Source organism: Mycteria americana, chromosome 1 (assembly GCF_035582795.1).
Source record: "Mycteria americana isolate JAX WOST 10 ecotype Jacksonville Zoo and Gardens chromosome 1, USCA_MyAme_1.0, whole genome shotgun sequence".
NCBI lineage: Eukaryota > Metazoa > Chordata > Aves > Ciconiiformes > Ciconiidae > Mycteria > Mycteria americana.
In genome coordinates, this window is record NC_134365.1 from 121,671,662 (window position 1) to 121,677,661 (window position 6,000).

At 41.1% G+C, this 6,000-nt stretch overlaps 1 protein-coding gene across 1 annotated transcript in view; it reads right to left on the bottom strand.

Annotated features, from left to right (window-relative positions):
- The window catches only part of KCNJ6 (potassium inwardly rectifying channel subfamily J member 6), a 50,960-nt gene extending 45,962 nt beyond the window's left edge, over nucleotides 1-4,998 (bottom strand). The window contains exon 1 of the mRNA XM_075491859.1: nucleotides 4,983-4,998. The gene's annotated coding sequence lies outside the window, so the exon portion shown is untranslated. The remainder of the gene's footprint in view (nucleotides 1-4,982) is intronic.
- Between the last annotated feature and the right edge of the window lie 1,002 nt (nucleotides 4,999-6,000).

The following is a 6,000-nucleotide window of genomic DNA, read 5'->3' on the forward strand; positions in this document are numbered from 1 at the left end:
CATACTTGTCTAATTTAAATACTTGTAGCCAATTTTGATTGCATACTGTATTAGAGTTGTAGGATGAGCTGCAAAATAATTAGGTGTTTCAACAGAGAATATTACAAATTATAACAACTTTTTGTAACAGAAACTGATATAGAGAGTTTAGTGAATGTTTCACTGTAATTTAGTAGAATAATTTTATCTCTTGTAACATAGTTGTGAATGGGTTATACACAAATTTATTGAAAATTCACTATTTTCAAAAAACCATTTATAATCTACAAATTGTTCTCATGGGCACACATACAAAAGTCGAGCAGACGTCGTTTTGACTGTGATTTCTGTCTGCGTGCAGGTCATCCCCCACTCTCCTAATAGGATGAGGGCAACTTCTAAGTTAAGCAGGCGTTTGCATTTGTAAGGTCCAAGCTTGCCTTTTGTGAACATTTTTCAGTATTCACCTCTCATTTGCTATGATCACAAGCCTCCCTGACACTAAACTCATCTGTGAAATATTTGGCAGTACCAGGTGGCTATTTCTGTTCCCTACTGCCTCTGCGAGGTTGTTAGGCTTTGACATCAGGAGAAGGCGGCGTAGCACAAGCACAGCACAGCACAAGACATTTTCTGCAATGTTAAATTCTCTGCTCTAAGTCTGGGTCTTTCTGTTTCTTTTCTTGCCTGTGATGCGAGGAGAACTCAGAGAGAGGAAGCAGACGGGAAGCTTTTGAAATTCTTTGCCTGATCTCTGGCTGGTTTTAGTCTCTGTTTCAGAGCTTTGTGAAATCTCAGGTCTGATGAGCACTGAGGGCACAGGAACAGATATTCTCAGAATAGAGGGGGATTTGCCTGTTTGATGAACTCAGCCTGTATCGCTCTCAGTGAGACCAGGTAATCCATACCGCAAGACACTGTGTATTACCACTAGATAGGAGGAGAAAGACTCTTGTTTACAGAAAAAAATGGAGCTTTTTATGATCAGCTAACAATTGTAAGCAGTCATTATCACAAAATGCAGATTTTTCTTCCGAAAAAGAAAGGAATTAGGATCTGGTCCTGTGCCGTTGAAATCAATGCAAGATTGTCTATTCACTTGGCTGGGAACATTGTCTAGTCCTCGTTTTGAAATGTTGAAATGTTCAATAAGCACTGAGTTGGCAAATTTCTTCAAGAACCAAATTACTTATTTGCACCCACAGAATCATAAATATAATTTCAGAGAGAGCATGTGTGTGATTTAAATTTATTTCAGCAGCAGTTTTCACTAGAAAAGAAATGCAAATTGAAGTATATTTATGATTAGAAAAGAGGCTGTAAGGATGATACCTTGTTTTTTCACACTACCTGCTTCATCATTGCCTTCTAATCCAACTTGATAAAAATAACGTTCTACTATTTTCATTTCTTTTAAGCCTGTACAGCTGCAAAAATTCAGCCTGAGTAATGCTTTGCCTCTATGCAGTACAAACATTTCCATTCATTTCTGATTCTTGGCCCTTTTATTATGGAGGACGGAAAATGAAGCTGATAATATGAATTTAAAAAAACCCCACAACTCTGTTTTTGGTAATCACTTGACCTTGTAGTTTTCATCTTGGATTCTAACTAATTTCATTACAGAATTTACCACTAAAGGCTCCAGAATGCTGTTTTTACATCTGCTTTGCTAAATGTAGCTTCATTTGAAGCACAAGGAAGCCAAACAGCCTCGGCTTTGTTAGGTGTATGGGGCAGTGTAAAAAGGCTACACATTCTGAACCTGCAAAGAAGTGTGGAGACAGTTGGTTATCAATGTCTTCTGCCTTTCATTAGGCTGGGGATCCCAAATTGGATTATGAAACTTGTTTACTACCTGAAGTCTGAATGCTTGGAGTCAGTGTTAATTCAGAGCCATCGCTAGTGCAAATGCCTGGCATCAAAAATAGATTTCTGGAATAAGGAGAGTTTGCTGTTACATACTCTGCCCCTGTCTGATAGTCTAGTTGTACATGATTTTTATTAGGCTTTTGGCTTCCATAAAAGCTTGAGCTAGAGGTTCAGAGCAGGTAAGGGTTCTCCTGAAAGCCTATGAATCTACACAAATTAACCTATTGTTTTTGATGTCAACATACAAGCTGGCCATTGACCCCCTTATGTATCTGGTGTCTGGGACCAATGTCCAGAGTGGTGTTTTTGGGGGGCCGAGTTCAGTGCAGTCTAGATGCTATTCTTTTGAGCAGACTCAGCATATGTATGGGCTATTGCTGACATTGCACATGTGCTCTGGCTTGTGCCATGTTCTTATTCATCATATTCCCCTGGATGGTACAAGTAATCTCTGTCACAAGCTATACGTTAAATTAACAACTCCTTCTTATCCTTTATGGCAGATGGTCTATCACCCTTGTCTAGTGCTCACTACCTCTTCATGCTCAACCTCCCCATTTGTGTTCCCTTGCTCTCATCAGAAAGGCAAAAGCAAAGATGTTTTCACCTTAAGCAGATAATAAATAGGGAAGTCTGAGAATGACAAACCTGTATAGCTACAAAAGGGAGACAAATAGGTGTCCCATGCAATTTCAGAGAATGTTGAACAATGGAGACTAAGCTCAACATGATGGAGGGAGCAGTGGTTACTCTGAAAATCATGGCCTACCAATGGAAGACTAGACAATAGAGGACTACCAGAAAGGCAGAATGAAGATTCCGGGCCACGATATGAGTGCAAGGCCGGCATTAAAATAAGAGACCCTTGCATGCAATTGCTCATAGCAACGTACAAAGAAGTCAGAGAGGTACTCTATCTCTTTTGAAAAAATCAGACCTCACTCTCCTTTGCTATAGTGTTCTTGTCCTGTCCACAACCAATGCAGAAAACAGCCTCCTCAGAAGCAGTGTTTCTTCTGAGAAGGTGAGAAAGATAGAAAGGATGTATTTTTTGCACTTGGAAAATGCATACTATTGTCACTGCTGCTGCAAGCAGTGGAGCAAGGTCAGTGGCAGAGACAGCCCAGGTGTCCCACCCTGAGTCATGCCACCTGGCAACATCAGACCTTGGCTCATGTCTAGTATTTCCATGTGGCAAAACTACTGACAACTGCTGTAGTAGGGATAATAGGGATCATTAATGATTCACAGTGCTGACAGGCCTTCATAGCTGCAAATACTGGCCACATGCTTTCTTTCTGATGCCTCTGCGTCAGGTGTATGTCTCCCTGAGTTGCTGTAATGTGTCGTTGGCTGATGTGCCCCCTGAGAGATTTCTTTTTGCAGTTACTCAACTCCAGCTATTTCTGCCAGTTACTATCACGTGTACTAATGCCAAAATTTTCACTTGTCAGTTGCATTATTTCTTCAGAGATTTACTAAGAACTCAACTGTTCATCTCTGTGGCATGTACCAGGAAAAGGAGAAAGCATGAAGGAAGTGTACTGACCTGAGTGTTATCGCTTTTAAACTGTTTGTGTTTACATGCTCTAACTGCTAGAAATAAAAAATAAATAAATTTAAAACCTGCTTAAAATCATAGAATATTTTGGATCAGAAGGGACCTCTAAAGGTCTCTTGACCGACCCCCTACTCAATACAGGACCCACTTCAAAGTTAGATTACATTGCTCAGGGCCAAGGATGGGAGTTTCCACAGCCTCTCTGGGCCCTGTCCCAGTGCTGCACCTCTCACATTAGGGGCTTATTTTTTTCTTTATATCTTATTGGCATTTCCCTCACTGCAGCTTGTGCTCATCGCTCCTTGTTTTTTCCTGTGCACCTCTGAGAAGAGTATGACTTAATCTTCCCTGCAGCTTCTGTTGATTTACAGCTCAGCCTTCCAGGGAAGTTGTGTGAGGGCTGGTTAAATCCTGGTTTCTCCACATATTTTCCTTGCTGATTACATGGAAAAAGAGTATTCTCTAGTTTTGTGAGAAGAGATGGGAGAATCTGTTCCTTCTTCTCATGATTTTTTTCTCATTAAAATTTTCCCAACTGAAAACTCTAGAAACAAAAATTAGCCGATCAGCTGAACATTTCGTATAGATAATTCTGACTCATTTAATTCTGCACCTGTAATGTCACTGATATTTGGGCAGTGCTCCTGGTTGTTTCTGGAAGCTGAAGTGTAAATAGGAGCTTGGCTGGCCTGTCCAATGCTGATTATCTGTACTGCTAAATGTTAGCAAGCTACCCGTCTTGGCTTTGGCCCATGCCAACTAGTGCTCTGAGACAATACGTGGAAATGGTTTGGGAGACAGTATGTGCCAGGGACTGCTCCCATTAGACAGCATGGATGAGATTGCATCAGGTTTGGCTTCTTTCACCCTCATCTGTCAACACTGTCCCAGCAGGCATTGCTCCCTCAGACATCCCCACAGGCCCTCATGCCACCTCTGCGTCAAGCAACATATAACCTTGGTCTGCAACACAGACCTCATGTTATTTCAGATAATTTGAAGTGGAAAAAAAATCACTGTCAATATACTAATTATACCTTAAAACCAAGAGACATAAAGTCCACACAAGAATCAGGGCCAAGTGCTCTGCAGCGTGGCATGGACATCTTGTACCACTTGCTCTCGAGGTTGCAGAACAATTCTTGGCCTGGTTTTATTTCACATTGTAGATGTAATCACATTGGTGATGGGCCTGGTGCATACTCCAGTATGTGAAAAGTTTAGCAGTCAAGGCAGGCAGCTGTTGCCCTTGTCAAAGTCTATCTGTCCAGTTAGGTCACTAGAGAGGAAAGATATAGACCTTCACAGAAGGAGTTGATACCACCAGTTTTCCCAGTTTCATGTTGGCAGAAGCCAGCACTTCTTTCTTTGCTGATTCCTATCCCAACTCTATTCCTGTCCTTTTTTCCTACCCTTCCTGAGGTAAGGGTGGCTTTACTTGAATCTTTGTCCTTGGGATAGCCAAATAAAATTTTTGTCTGCATTGCTGAACAACCCTGAGACAGCTTTGTGCCTGAATGTTCATAGCACTCCTTGGGCAGGTGTTGGAACCGTCTTGACTGCTGCACACAGACATACTCTGACAGCTTGCTTTGCTTTGATCAATGAACTATCATAAATATAAGGCATAGGAAGAATGGAGAAGAATATTTTTGTCAGAAAGGAAGGACTTGATTCAATCAATATGCTGTACCAGTCAACTGAAGCCAGTAACTTATGCAATGAAGTAAGCCTTCAGACCAAGCACAAGAACTGCTAGTACTTTCCTACAGAAATGGGCAGAAGATGCTATATATTGATACAGATCTTGGACCTGATCAGCTTAGGGTTAGGGAATCTGAGATGACTTTGAGAGTGTTTACTTTTTCTCTGCAAAACATCACCTACACTGAATAAACTTTTCTTAGGTCAAGATGATCATTCACTGGGGAAACCACCTGGCATTGGCACTCTGGGTAGTGTGTGTGTGTGTGCTACTTTGCATCGTAGCACACACACACACTGACTGATACTTTGCAGCTGATTTTGCCCACCAGCAGCTTCCTAGTGAAGCAAGGCTTTGGGAGAGCAGTTTGAATGCCATTGGTAAAGATGAGATGTTTGAGCTAAAAAGAACTGTCACTTGCTACGTCTGCTTTTTCAAGAAATATGGACTACAGAGAACAGAGTGACTCTGAAGTACAGATACCTGATTCCTCCTACACCCCAGGTCTCAAAAGAAGAATGAAAAAATGTCACAAACTTCCATCCTTAAGTTATATTTTTTCGCCCTCAGTATACATCCAGCTGCACCCCAAACAGGCTGTCCCCAGGTCACAGACATTGCCTAAGTATGTTGGTTTTCCTTCTGCTATTACTGTTGCATGAAGTTACAGAAGGGGCTGGAAAGACTGGGAAAATTGAAAGAACCAAGAACTTCTTTTTTTATAATCTTGTAATGTAGATTTCTTTCTTCATAATATCTTTTCAGTCAAAGGAGGATTTTGGTGGCTTTTGCTTCTAGACAACGTATTTCAGAAGAGCAAGGTGCTCCTCCCTTACAAAAATGAGGGAGGATTTTAATTGAACTTTTTTGCACACTTGAGGAG